This window comes from Xenia sp. Carnegie-2017, unplaced genomic scaffold, assembly GCF_021976095.1.
Source record: "Xenia sp. Carnegie-2017 unplaced genomic scaffold, XeniaSp_v1 HiC_scaffold_4, whole genome shotgun sequence".
Classification (NCBI taxonomy): Eukaryota; Metazoa; Cnidaria; class Anthozoa; order Malacalcyonacea; family Xeniidae; genus Xenia; species Xenia sp. Carnegie-2017.
This window is the reverse complement of record NW_025813504.1, coordinates 761,702-776,885: the sequence shown is the minus strand read 5'-3', so window position 1 is coordinate 776,885 and position 15,184 is coordinate 761,702. Positions and strand designations below refer to the sequence as shown.

At 34.4% G+C, this 15,184-nt stretch overlaps 3 long non-coding RNA genes across 3 annotated transcripts; 1 reads left to right on the top strand and 2 right to left on the bottom strand.

Moving 5' to 3' along the window:
* The first annotated feature begins 3,409 nt into the window (after positions 1-3,409).
* LOC124455446 lies at positions 3,410-8,187 on the top strand. The gene is made up of 3 exons (XR_006951856.1): positions 3,410-3,586; positions 5,507-5,635; positions 7,864-8,187. It is a non-coding gene; the product is annotated as an uncharacterized LOC124455446 (long non-coding RNA).
* LOC124455445 lies at positions 7,834-8,802 on the bottom strand. The gene is made up of 2 exons (XR_006951855.1): positions 8,706-8,802; positions 7,834-8,005 (listed from the first exon to the last, which is right to left on the bottom strand). It is a non-coding gene; the product is annotated as an uncharacterized LOC124455445 (long non-coding RNA).
* Positions 8,803-10,019: 1,217 nt separating this feature from the next.
* Positions 10,020-11,864, bottom strand: LOC124455444. The gene is made up of 4 exons (XR_006951854.1): positions 11,652-11,864; positions 11,158-11,417; positions 10,457-10,653; positions 10,020-10,204 (listed from the first exon to the last, which is right to left on the bottom strand). It is a non-coding gene; the product is annotated as an uncharacterized LOC124455444 (long non-coding RNA).
* Positions 11,865-15,184: the final 3,320 nt, after the last annotated feature.

The following is a 15,184-nucleotide window of genomic DNA, read 5'->3' as shown; positions in this document are numbered from 1 at the left end:
GACTTAAAGCATGCGCACAGAAAACATGCCAAGCAATGCATAGTCAATAAGTGGGGCTTCGAATCAAATCTTCAGTTTCTTTCAACTGATCCTATGATTTGAAATATCTAGGAGAATATCTTGCAATAGATGGAGAAGTGACTTTGCTGAAGATTAGATAGAGTGTGATTTTATGTCGCTCTCAATATACGTGAATGTGAGTGAGCTTTTAGAATGCGGGCATAGACTTTTACAAGAACTTTTATTGCTGAAATAAATACAAATCCCAAAGCAACGACGACATTTCCGTCAAGCAACTTCGTAAATAACTTAGGAAATACCATACATTTTGGTCCGAAAAAAGGGAACAACGGAAAATACAAAACAATTAAGTTCCATCGTAAGAAAGGAATTGTCTACGTTGAGTTTTAAATTGTACGCAATCATCTACCATGAATTAGTTTATTTAAATTATATATAATTCATATGTCGTCGTATAGATGGCTTAGACACAAATAAAACATTGAAAAGGCTTAGTGAAAAAGCTCAAACAAAATATTTTCTTTTTAAATCACATAAAATTCTGTCAAAATTCATCTATGGTGTGTCTACGCTACATACTAGTTATTCATTGGTGTATTCAGTGGTGTAAAAGTAAAATTGAGCGTTGTATACCAATTGCTTCTGCGACTTTACTTTCACTAAATGATTCTCATCCTCGAAATAATCCCTGCCTAACAGTGACAAAAAATGCACAAATACAAACGCCAACGCTTCGATCGCTTGTGGAAAAATTAATTTGTGACAAGGAAGTCAAATTTGTGAAGGTTACAGCTACTTTGGAAACATCTTATGATAAAAACTTTAGAGATGTTATTTCATTTCTTTTTGGAGAAAGAGCAAACATGAAATAAGCGATAAAATATACAAGTCACGTTTGGAATCATTATAAAAAGAGATGATTGCATACAAATACATCAATGATAAATGAGAATTCGCCCTGACGAAATCAGTAGAAGCATTCAGGCTTAGTCAAATCGAAGATAACTTCCTGTCACAATTTTAACAAAATGAGCTACCTTTTGCTGTTTTTTATTTGTATACAACATTTTCCTTTTTTTATTTGGTGTTAGATGATCTTGAGTATGTTAATATGGCAGTAAGCTCTCAACTTAAATTGAATGCCGATTCTATTTTCTTGTGCCATGTTTATCATGACACGTGTATTATCGAGAGAATAAGAAAAACTTTCACCAACCTTTGGGCCTTGGGGATATATCTTTTCCTATTTTCAGTAAGAGATCTGTAATGTATGAAATCCTTTACCAAAAATTAGCTTCTTGTATTCTTTACTTTGTAACAGAAAGGAGATGTGTTTTGATGGAGAGCCCAGTAGTCCAAGCCTAAAATGGTCTTGACCTTTCTTTTGTATATACCAAACTTGAAGAGTGTGACCACCCATCGTTTGGGCGTTAATTAAAATGTGATATTGGCTTTGTTGTTGTGACCATCAAAAAAGCTATAACCGAAAGGAACTCCGGTGAATTTGCATGAGCTATTATTTCCAGCTTATTTTAGTGCGGAAGTTTATGTTTTGATAAGTCCTTTTTCATTATGCAACTAATTTATATCACCATTAGACAGCATACAAGAATTATTTTTATTTGGGGCGAAAACTACCCAACCCTTATAATAAAGTCTAATTATCCTTTCGAAGATTTTGTTTGCGTTATGTGAAAATAACAAAACATCTAAGATCTTTATATAAGGTGAATATCACAATTATTTAAACGCTGTACTTGAATAATTATAAAATTTATAAAGCTGTTTATAAATATATATAACACGAAAAATTACATTGAAAACGTCATGAAATGTATAGAAATGTTAAAACTATCAACCATTCTACTAACACTATTTCAAAGTGCACAACTCCATACAGAAGTCATGTAAATATATACTAATATAAAACTTGTCCTCGCATGCCCTTCAAAAATCGGATCATAAAAATGGGTGTTTTTAAGAAAAAGCAAACACTCAAGAAACATTATATGTTTGTAAATGTAGATCGTCCAGGTTGGTAAAGTCCTGAGAAGGACTGTTTTTGTTGTTGTTGACTGACGTTTCGACAACCTTAGCGGTAGTCATCTTCAGAGTCAAATGAGGAGTAAACGTCAGGTTAGCCGTATTTGTTATCTGGTTCTTACGTCCTTGTATTGTGTGTACAGGAAATGTGTATTGTCAATGTGAATTAGTGTGAAGTGAAATATTTTATTTTTAGTTGTGCTGTGTGATTTGGGTGTGATGTTTTAATTGTAATGTGTGTGAATTATGTATTGTCATTGTGATCTATAGAGGAACGGGCGCTCACGACTTACAAACATGCACTGCCTTTTTGGTTTCGCTACGTAGATGACACAATCATAGCACTACATGCAGACGAGATTGAATACAACCCTACATCACACAAAGCCACCACAATCAGATTACTAACAAGACGTGCACAAATCATATGTGATTCACCGGACGCTCTACACAACGAAAACAACTATCTCAAACGTGTTTCTGACAAAAACAACTATAACTCTGACTATATCAAACGCAACACTTACAAACCCAACGAACCCAACGAAACGAACAACTCAGTGACAACAGCAACGATACCTTACATCAAAGGTACGTCTGCGACTATCTCGAGTATCTTACGACCATACAACATACGTGTCGCACATAAACCAATCACAACGTTACGACAAGTACTAACGAACATAAAGGACAAAGAGCAACCCAACGAACGACAAGGTGCAGTTTACAAAATAAACTGCTCCGACTGCCACGCCTGCTATATCGGGGCAACTGGCAGGAACTTAAACATAAGACTTACTGAACACAAACGAGCTACTAAGAAACAAGACAAAAATAATCACATTGCCGAACATCACCGAATCACAAAGCACAACATTGACTGGGACTCGGCAAAATGCATTACTTACAGTACTGACAATAGACAACGGCTTACATTAGAAAGTTGCTATACGAACTTCGAACAAACCCCCCTGAACAGATCACAGCAATTACCGGCACCTTACAAACGACTTATTCACAATACAAACAAACGATCAACTAAAAACATTACACTTCACACTAATTCACAATGACAATACATAATTGACACCCACACATTACAATTAAAACATCACACCTAAATCACACATCACAACTAAAAATAAAATATTTCACTTCACACTAATTCACAATGACAATACACATTTCCTGTACACACAATACAAGGACGTAAGAGCCAGATAGCAAATACGGCTAACCTTACGTTTACTCCTAATTTGACTCTGAAGATGACTACCGCTAAGGTAGTCGAAACGTCAGTCAACAACAACAAAAACAGTCTTTCTCAGGACTATACCAACCTGGACGATCTACATTTACAAACATGCAACGATACTCCCGGGTTCAAACCATTTACTTAAATACAACAAACATGTTAGCCGTTTGTTGAATTAGTACAAAAAAAAGTTTATTGCACGCAAATACATCAATGATAAACAACAATTTACACAAGAAGATAAACAAGAAGAGATGAACAAGAGAGGTATACTCAATCCCCCTTCACGTTCTTATATGCTTGTATTTAAAACCTCACGTATATAATTTATCTCAAATAATCTGAAGATGTCTTAAGTTAAAGACGAAACGTTATTAATAAATCTTCCTTTATTTTACTATTGTGATGGCTTTTTTAAAAGTTTTATGTTGGGCTACTATGTTCATATTGTAAACAAAGTTTACTGCTTTAATAACGTCGATAAAGACATCATCAACACACAATCGATACGTTGCGCTAAGTTCTCCGACGTGTAAGTTTTGAGAGATCGCAAAGACGATAATAATTCCTCGTAAATCGACACCAAAGTTTCTACATCTTTGCTAGAAAAAGCGCTGCTAACAAGATGTTGAAACAACGCCATCCTTAAATAAGGTCTAGATCTAGCAACAAAAAATTCGACTGATCAACGTACAAGTGCATGCAAGTGCATGAGGATTTTTTGTTCTGCTGGATTTCCACATAAAACTGCGCCGAATTTTGGTAAAAACAAAGGCTCGATAACATGCAGAATGACGTATTTCATGATTTTGACCGATAAGATGTTGAGTTTAAGCTTACCCATGCCTTCAACTTAGTCAAAACTTGCAGGCAACGACGTAGTTAATTAAAGATTCATCATTCATATTATATATAGAATATTGTAGCTTCGGCTTTCGGCTTAATGAAATACTTCATGTAATTTACTTATACAAGTATCATTATATCGGAGACAAGCAATTTGTGCGTTAAATATAACGCACTTCGAACTTGTTAGATTTGTCTAACAAATTGCGATTTATTACGGGTCATTGATATAGAATATTAAATTTAGAAGTTGCAGGTCGTGATGGATCTATGAAAAAGGAAAGTAAATTTACTATTCCATTAATTTTTCAACCACGTCATGCGACGCATTTTGACGTAGTCTGGATCCGCCCCTGTCTTCTGCGCTATATACTAGTCATTTAGCGGTGGATTCAAATTTATAATAGAGGACTAATAAATGTAACGCTTTAATTTGCCTTATTTTGTTATAACTATAAATTCATGCTATGAATAATTTTTATTGATTTTTAAATCGTCAAATCGTCCGACTCCCGGTCTGCATTTAAACTTAAAATCGTCCAATCATGTTTCCCTTCAATCATAACTCACTGCTTTAAACGAACGCCCGACAAATAATTTTTAAATGCTTATTGAGTACTATTGGTTTTGTAAACGTTTTAACGCTTTAGAATTAAAGCAAACCAAGAATATATTCAAAGTCCGAAATCATTAATATTACAGATAAAATAACTGATCATCTATGACGTATAGTAATTGCAACTTTATATATTTTTTGTGTGTCATACCTTGAACTGATAACAACTTCAACTTTCTTGAACACATCTCATAAATGTTGACCAACAAATTGACCAACAAATTGACATGCTCTCCACTGTGTGACTTCATAGCTCAGTTGGTTAGAGCACTGCCCCGGAATCGCAGAGGTCATAGGGTCGATTCCCCTTAAGTCACCTGAATTTTTCAGGTTCATGAGACAATTGCTTAAGTTTCCAGCAAAAGTGCGAAGATCATATTTTCATTTAATTTCAACACCACACTGCATATAACATTCTTTCATAAAAAATTAAGCATGCAAGCTACGAATGGCATTAAACTTATTTTTTAATAAAAACATGCTAACAATGGAAGTACTACATAATGTTTAAATGGAAACATCCTAACTAATAAATACTCAATAATTTTCAAATGGAAACACGCTAAGTATCGAAGTACTTCACTAATTTTTAATGGAAACACGCAAATCGTAGAGGTACTTTGCTAAGTTTTAAATGAAAACGCGTTTACTTCTTAACGCAATATCTTATTTATACCTATTGGCATCGTTCTTGTTATCTAATTTCTGTTGTCCTTCCTCGGCAGCAGTTTCTGTCTCATTTATGACTACTTGATCGAACTCTGGACCAGTGGAGACATTCTCCGAAACAAAATAACTCCATAATTTTAGATTGGAAACGTTGCAATGAGGACGAAGCACCTGGGAATTTAGAGGTAATGTATTAAATCTGGTTTACGAGAAGAAAATCTTCTACAGAAAATAAAGGAAACGAGTCGTTGTGACTTAGTAACTGTATTTTAGATGCTGAATAAGTTATAATTATTGTGTTTGTGAGCGAAATTCTAGCAACAATATATTTTCGTTCCAATTTATAATCAAACCTTTCCAATTTACACTAAGAAATTTTGTTTAAATTTTGTTCTATCTCATTAAAAACATCGCACAATATAATAGACCTTTTCAAGGTTATCGCAGCCATATTTATAGGGGGTGCAAAAACATTGGGCCGAGCGCGCGATCGCGCATAGCGTTCATATAAATTACTAATAAATGCGCAAAAATTACCCTTATACATATTGGCCATTTCTTTCAAAAATGTTTCTCAAACTCGTCCATTTTCATAGTCGAATTATTATTTGCGACTTTTTATACACGTGAGTCCAATTTTGTGGCAATCAGCAAGTGAAAAGTTAAAGAAAACATTTGTTTTCTTTGAACAACTTGACCGTCGTTTGAGCGATGTTCTTGAGTTGGCAAATGTGCGGAACTCATAAGCCAAGTCAAACGAACTAAACCCTGAACTAGCCGAGTAGCTGTGAGCAGTCATGGCCGAAATAGTAAAAAATGCGCGTTGTGCAGTTGGATATTGCGATAATGATAAACGCTATCTTGATTTCATGTTAAGAGGTCTCACGTAGAAAAGTTAGTTTTTCATAAGTGGCCCAAAGATCAAGCACTTGCTGAAATTTTGCGAAAACAAATAGTAAACAGCAGAGCCGATGACTTTAACTCAAAGCCTGGTGCACAAGGTACTTTCGTTTGCTCAACTCATTTTCCCTTGGGAAAAAGAGCCTCAAATAACCGCGGAATGGGTTATCCTTCGGTTTTTATTACGCTATCAGAGTACAAGCAATCGAGGACTCCGTTTAAACGTAAAGGAAGAGAAACATGGACGACATCAAAGCGTCCTCATCAAGCCTATGACACCGAGGATTCTGATTCAAGTTTTGATGGAAATCCAGCAAAATGTGAGGCATCTTTACTCCCTGTCCTTTTGGAATTTGAACAGTTGACGAGAGAGTATGATGTAAGGTTTCACACCGGCCGGCCATCGACTAACAGTTTTAAGTGTGTATTTGAATACTTGGCTGTTTCTTCTTCTGGCTGTTTAGTCGCCTTACATAATAATAAAAATAGCAATGTCTCTTTACAAATGATTGGAAGTACTAATAAGAGTTTGCCGTAGAATAGTTCCTCGCGATACTTGCTGACTGCTGTAGACATGTGCGTGTGTTGCGAACTGAAGAACATCGCTCAAACGACGGTCAAGTTGTTCAAAGAAAACAAATGTTTTCTTTAACTTTCCGCTTTTTGATTGCCACAAAATTGGACTCACGTGTGTAAAAAATCGCAAATAATAATTCGACTATTAAAATGGACGAGCTTGAGAAATATTTTTAAAAGAAATGGCCAATATGTATAAGGGAATTTTTGAGCATTTATTAGTAATTTATATGGACGCCATGCGTGACCGCGCGCTCGGCCCAATGTTTTTGCACCCCCTGCAACATGGCTGCGATAACCTTGAAAAGGTCTATTAAACACAGACATACGTATTATTCCTCGTATTTGTCTAGAGAAGAAAATTATGCATGTTTGACCATTGTCACTACCAAATTTTACTCTAAGACATCCGTGTGTGTAGGTGAAATCCCGCTACCTTATCACTGTAAATGGACTTTTATAAGCTCTGCCTGGAAAGATTGGGACTAGTTGAATTGCTGGCATTAAATTTTTGGCGGGAAGTAATATTCCAGTTCTATTTAGTTCAATGGGTTTTAGAGTCCAATAAAGTCACTTTAAATACAACACAACAAATCAAGGATATTCCAGGATTTACTAAATGAAGATAAACAAGGCGTCCATTGAAAATAAAACTGAGTTAAATGCCTATTCTTCTTTGATCTTGTTTTAAATTAATTTGATGGTGATTACACAACTACATGACCGAAAAGCATTCAGGTAATTTCATTACATTGCATGCGAACTGTTGCAGCAAAGATTTGCTAAAATATGGCTACAAATCAACAAATCACCTTTTCAGAATGTTCTTTTGAAAACTTGAAATTATAAAATAATGATGATTTTTTGTGTAGCATGTCGATGTGATCCCAAAGACTTTTTATGTGAGATTTAGAAGTCTTTGCATCTTTCTTTTCAGCATCTGATAGCCAACCCATCTGCACACGTTCGTGCTCTGAATCCAGTAAAAACGTACGAAAACGCATGGAGAAACTACGATAGGCGAGAAAATGTAAATAATACTCGTTGAATTCGAAGGATAGTGGATACTGACGTAATATCTGAGAACATAAAAAAATATGTAGATATGAGTAATTTTTCTAAACTTAAATGTAAAAATAAAAAAAGTAACTAAGAACACAAACAATATGAACAAATGGCTAAGTCACTTTATCATTAATTTTGAAGTATAGCAAATAAATAAGATGGGAGACAATTCATGTCTAAACATTTCCCACCAAAATTCTTTAATAGTATACGGTGTTTTTACTTTACGAAACGAGCGTGTTCTCCTAAGTGCGTCACTGATGGCGATGAGTAACTTACTTTTAGGCCCGAAAAAAACATTGAAAAAATATTGTGCACATGTTCTTAAAATGAATTTAACTATCTAGAGAACTTATTTTTTAACCTGATCTATGCACTTTAAAAAGTTCGATATTTAACAAGATATTGAAATAGTCATTGCGAGGTTTATTGAGTCGTACAATGCAAGAAAACTTTGAAGATAATGACCACGAAAGAGTTGCTTTTAAGAGTTAAATGTATATTTCAAATTTATGGTGAGAAAAGCGCCTTAACTTCATGACTAAAATTTTTGATCGAATAAAGTTTTCAAAAAAAAATTTATGCTTAACTCAAGCTTTGGTGAAACGGTTTTTTTGTGTGTAATATAAAAAACATTTCGCACAATACTCAGACGACGGACATCAGACCATCTTAACCCCAATTTTCAACAGAACTTTAAGAAACAATGACAACCTGATGGACGCCATCAAGAAATTGCAACAAAACAGGCGTGAATCAACTTGATTGCGTTGAATGTGTATGATTACAGCGATGTGAGAAACGATGTCCAAAGGACAACTATTAATAAACACTTAAGGCCTATATCACTTACAGCGATTGTATCAAAAGTAGCCGAGGAGTTTGTTGTGGAAAATTATGTCAAGCCAGCTGTACTTAAGAAGATAGACTCTAATCAGTATGGGGCAATTCCAAATTCAAGCACAACTATAGCTTTACTTAGTATGTTACAGTCGTGGAATAAAGCAACTGATGGTAACGGGGCGGCCGTTCGTGTGTTGTTATTGGATTTCAAGAAAGCTTTTGATCTGATTGATCAAAACTTATTGGTTGAAAAACTACGTTCATTTGATATACCGAAATGGGTTCTACACTGGATTATGGATTTCCTCTACTTCAGGAAACAAAGAGTAAAGCTGAAATTCGATTGCTTTTCAGAGTGGGAACTCGTACCTGCAGGCGTTCCGCAGGGCACAAAATTGGGGCCTTGGCTATTTTTGATAATGATTAACGATCTCAAGTTACCAAATAATGAAATGTGGAAATTCGTGGACGATACCACTGTTAGTGAAGTAATTGAGAAAGATCAAACAAGTAACTTACAAAACCAAATGGACACATTAGCGAACAGCATCTCGCGTGATAAGTTCCAGTTAAATGAAAGCAAATGTAAAGAGATGCGAATTTGTTTTGGATCTAATACCAATGACCTTCAACCAATTACCATCAATAACATTACACTGGATATTGTCCAACACGCTAAAGTTTTGGGATTGGTTATAGCCAGTAACCTTAAGTGGAACATCCACGTAAATGAAATAATTAAGAAATGCCGTAAACGCCTCTATTATCTTATTCAACTAAAACGAGCAAATATCGAAGTCAAGGAATTGCTCCAATTTTACAAAACGTGTATAAGACCTGTCTTGGAGTATGCTTGCCCAGTGTTCCACAATAGTCTGACATTGTATCTGTCAGATAACCTAGAGTCAGTCCAAAAGCGAGCATTAAAAATAATCCTGCCTCATCAAGAATATGAAAACGCTCTGCAGTTTACTAATTTACAACGCCTTAGCGAAAGGAGGAATGATATAACAACAGCGTTGTTTCAGAAGATAGTAGCAGATTCCTCACATAAGCTTCATGACCTTTTGCCTCCTCGTTTAGAACGTTCAACTATGGAACTTAGGACTCAATCTTCATTCAATACTAACTTTAATACCAAACGTTTTAGAAATAGTTTTATGACTTTTAACTCATTGAAGATGTAATTTAGTTAATTTATTTATGTATGTATTATATGTAATCTTAAACGTATTTCAGCAATATGGCTGCCAGTTTTTAAGAAATAAATCATCTATCTATCTATCTATCTATTCTTTTTCAACTAAAACTTTAAAACCATTAATCGTTCTGTAGTATGGATCTAACATTACTTGAGCAAATGACGTCACCTACAAAAAAACATGAAGTATTAACTGCAGTTGTTCGTACGTTAAGCACAGACATTGACAGTTCAATCATTGGGAGGAGGGGGGAGTGGAGAATATTTATATATGCAAATGAAAATGGAACTGAAAAAAACACATTCGATTTCAAAGGAACTGGATATGGCAAAACGTAAGATCTTGCGCTTGGGTATTGAGGGCTTACACTATTATCGCCATTGACTATCGTTAAAATAATAATACAGATAATAAACACACCAAGAAAGATTAAAAAACGTACAGTACAGCAGGCTCACATCCTTGCTCAGTTATTGCTTTGTCAACGGAATCCACAACAGAAACACGTTTAGATGCATTGTCATTTGATCGTAGATTCATCGTTGTTTTAGACATGCTGACGTTGGCTGCCAGTGAACGATGTTTCGCTTTATTCCACGATACAGGATTTGAAGACACTTAAAATTAAAAGCACAGAAAAGCACATAAGCACATAATAATGCTTAAAGCAAAAACTTTAGGATCCAAAAGAAAAAAGTGATAAATACAGGTACATTTGCTAATGCTATTAAATTTTAATAAATGGCAAACAGTCCCTAAAAACTTATATTGTAATACATAAATATTTTACAAAAATCAACAATATCCATAAATTAATAGCGTAGACAATCATACTATATCTAAATCACTCAGTTTTAGAAAAACAATTATACAACTCATTTTCATTAGTTCTCGTTTATTGTTTGAGGATACTTTAATTCAAAATGTGATTTTCAAAAAAACAAGAATCCACAACGTACTCATAATTATATTAAAGCAATATATATTGCTGTGATACCAAGGGTGGCAATAGATCTGTATGTATGGGGGAAGGGAAGGCATTGCGCTTGGGGCGGGGGGGGAGGGCACTTAAATGTCAGGGTAGGGGACGAGCGTTGAAACGATAAATGTAAGCAACTAACCAACGGCAGATAATTATTTATCTTTCTCCACGTTGGATGAACGCATTGCGTCAGTGCTTCCACCACTTGCAGCTACACCAGAGCGAACGATGGATGCCACAGAGCTTTGTTCAATGGCAGAAGATCGCAATAAGACGGCGAATTTATTGACTTTATGTCTCAACGTTGAAACATGAAAACGCATATGACGATGGTTTTTAGACACGCGCAACAAAGAGTCATCGGTCACGTGTTGTGGCACCACTAAAACAGCCGGGTAACTGAAAGAAAAATCCACAATATGATGACTATTTTGTCGAAACATGTTTATTTTTCAAAGACTTGTAAAGCTTACCTTTTCGCAAAATAAATGTATTATACGATAGTAAATATGAGTTTTAAAACACTTATGGTACTAATGAAAGGGTTAAATGCTCCTAAGTCTTATTCGGAAATTTTGAGCATAACAATTCTGTAATTGAAAATTATCTCCTCCATTTTTCTTATAACTTTACCTTCGACAGGTTGCGTACGAAAGATTGACCATAGAAAGCCTCCAAGATCCACTTTTACTCCCTATACGTTCCTCAAGTAAAGAGCAAAAGCCAAGTCTTTTACACTCTTCACAATACGGGGTTAAATTCAAGTTTTCAATAACCGCCGCATTTTGGACCACAAACGATCCATGACCCTAACAGAGTATATGTAACCAATAACATTGCAGAAAAGCTAATACTAAATTCAGTAATGGTAGGTAATGGTAAGTAATGGAAACTAATGTTAAGTAATTGTTAGTAATGGTAAGTAAGGGTAGTTAATGGTAAGTAATGGTAACTATTATGGTAAATAATGGTAATTATTATATGGCTATCGTCACTTCTGGCTAAGTGGCGCGCTTTAAATGGCTTAGAAACACTTTTGCCGGTTTACTATTTTCCCGTAATCGACCACGGTCCAAAATGCGTAATTTTACAGTCAAATGTAAACAAACTTCGTAAAGCAAACAGCAAAACGCAAAATAAACGAAACAAAAAACCATTTACGAATGTGATTCGAAGGAAAAACACTTGGAAAACAGTTAAACTATCCAGACGATACAATTTGAAACAATTTATTTTTTATGGACGAAAACTAGAAAAGTTAAAATTAACCCGTAAAAAACATCAAGGACGACAAAGAAATCAAGCTTCGTTTCAGGTCAAATAATGCCATATAATAATCCTTTTAATTACCTCGCTTTCTCCATCTTTACTGAGAAATAAAGGAGGTGCTTAGCTTAGTATGAAGCATTTTCATATAACTCAATGCTGGTGAGGCACCACAATATGGTGGAAAGATTTTCATTTGCAATCAAGACAATAGAACAAACATTGTAAAGACATTTTCCATCAGCCAATGTACTAAAACAAGTTGAGTAGAAAATATTACCATATAGTTATATAGTTGAGGTACATAAATTATTTTTTTAATGTTAGAGAATGATCATGTCCAAAGCAATGAGCTTCAGCTATACAACAAATTAGCAAGCTTAATGTTATGTATCGAGGAAGAGGCTCATTATTTATTTATCTATAGGGTACAAAGCAGCCAGCTTGGAGAATTAGTTGCAATTTTATAGCAAACTTTATAAATTAAGAAGGATAATTATTATTTATATAGCAATAGGGTACAAAGCAAACATCTTAGAGAACAAAGTTGCAGTGTTATAGAAAGTTCTAAGAACTGAGGAGGTGGCTTATTTCTATAACTATATGGTCAAAGCAACCCAATTTCAGGAGTGTAGTTCCAGTGTTACGGCAAGCATTGAAAATTGAGAAGTAGGATAATTATTTATATATCTCTCGGTACAAAGCAAACATTGTCAGGAACACAGCTGCATTCTCATAGTAAACTTTAATAAATGAGGAGGTGGCTTATTTGTACATATATCTATATGGTAGGGTTACAAAGTAACCAGCTTTTGGGAATAAAGAACTTTGCCTTTTTATAACAAGCTTAAGTATTGAGAAGGAGGATTATTATTTATATGATCTATATGGTACAAAGCAACCAGTGAGTTTTAAGAATACAGTTGCAGTGTTATAGCAGGCATTAAAAATTGAGAAGTAGCATTATTTTATATACATATATATCAATAGGGTACAAAGCAAACAGCTTCAAGGACACAGCTGTAGTGTTATAGCAAGCTTTAATAATTAAGGAGATGGCTTATTTTCAATGAAAATACGAGGTCATTTTAATGAACTTTGAGTGACTGACCACCATATTAACGCCATTTGATACATACATCATCAACGGCCATAAGCATAATTGAGTGATTTTTATCATCTATAGCAAGTAACTACGTCAGAATCTTACCTTACTGATGCACAAAGCATTATATGTCATTCTGACTCTGCGGAAAAGTCAATTCTGAAATTTCACAATTATTTCTTCGTCGTTATTCCAATTTTGCTTGTTCAAGCTCTCTCTTGCACCAAAAAGCGTTCACAAGCTTCTTCAGCTTAAAAATCTCGATGGAATTAACTTCTTGAATATTCAAACAACTGAAACTTCGACTAAGTATAGCGCAGAATATCAATACTCGCAGTATAAGAGACCATGGTAGACATAATATGTATCAACCACTGGTATCAATATTATTGATTTTGGCAAGCTGATTTACTACTATTTCCCATCTGCAACGATGTCACAGTCATTGCGTAACAAAATTATGGCTTGGGTGTCGATCCAGGTCTCATGGTGTCACTTGCACAAAATACTTGCGCTGTTAATGGCTTGACACTTGACACTCTTTCCAATTTCCACGGTGTTAAAAGATAGCAAATTGCGCAATAATCCAACCGCCGACTATGCAGATATTATTCCAGACAAAATTTGTACAATAACCAACCACTGAGTTCTATAATAACTCAATATAATTGAGTTATTATAGAACTCAACGTAAGCAACAAGAAAAACCAAGGCGTGGAGACTAAGCTTAGCTGGTCTAGCAAGGCCTGGCCGCTATACCACACAGTAAATCTTATCCAACAATTAAAACTATGGGAAAACACACACGAAAAAAGAAATTGTGGTACAGTTTGAAGTGCAACATGATTTCAAAACAATTTATTATAATCGAAGCATGGAAAAGGCAGATATTCTTGTATAGAAGACAAAGAAAAAGCAAGCAGTTGGGGGGTGACAAGCAGTTAGCTTCCTAAACACAGTTTTTCTTCACTTAAAGGTGTTGATTGATAAAATAAGAGAAATTTTGTACATATTTACCAAATCTGTTTTCAATCGCAAAAACATTGTAGAACTAGTACATAATACCTGTTTTTGCATCTTAAACTCAATTTTTCATCGCTAAAACGGAGTTGGTTAAAATCAATTTCTACATATTTAACCAACTTTTTTACTAATTACAAAAACATCGCAAAAAAATTTATAATACATGTCTTTGCATCTTAAACTCAGTTTTTCTTCACTAAAATGGAGTTGGTTAAAACAAGACAAATTTTAGATATATTTAACCAACTTTCTTTGTAATTACAAAAACATCGCAAAAATAGTGCATGATACATGTTTTTGTTTCTTAAACTCAGTTTTTCTTCACTAAAAGGGGTTGGTTAAAATAAAACAAATTTTGTACTTATTTAAACAACTCTCTTTTAGTGACGAAAAATTAAGTTTATGATGCAAAAGCACGTATCATGCACTATTTTTACGATGTTTTTGTAATCGGTAAGAAAGTTGCTTAAATATGTACAAAATTTGTCTTTTTTTACCCCACCGTTTTAGCGATGAAAAATTGAGTTTAGGATGCAAAATATGTATTATGTACTAGGTCTACAAAATTTTTGCCATAAAAAAAAGAGTTGGTTAAATATGTACAAAATTTGTCTTATTTTAACCAACCCTCATTTAATGAAGAAAAACTGTGTTTAAGATGCAAAAACATGTATTATGTACTATTTTTGAGATGTTTTTGTATCTAATTAAAAAGAGAGTTGGTTAAATATGTACAAAATTTTTCTCTTTGTTTTTCAAACTTCACCAAGTG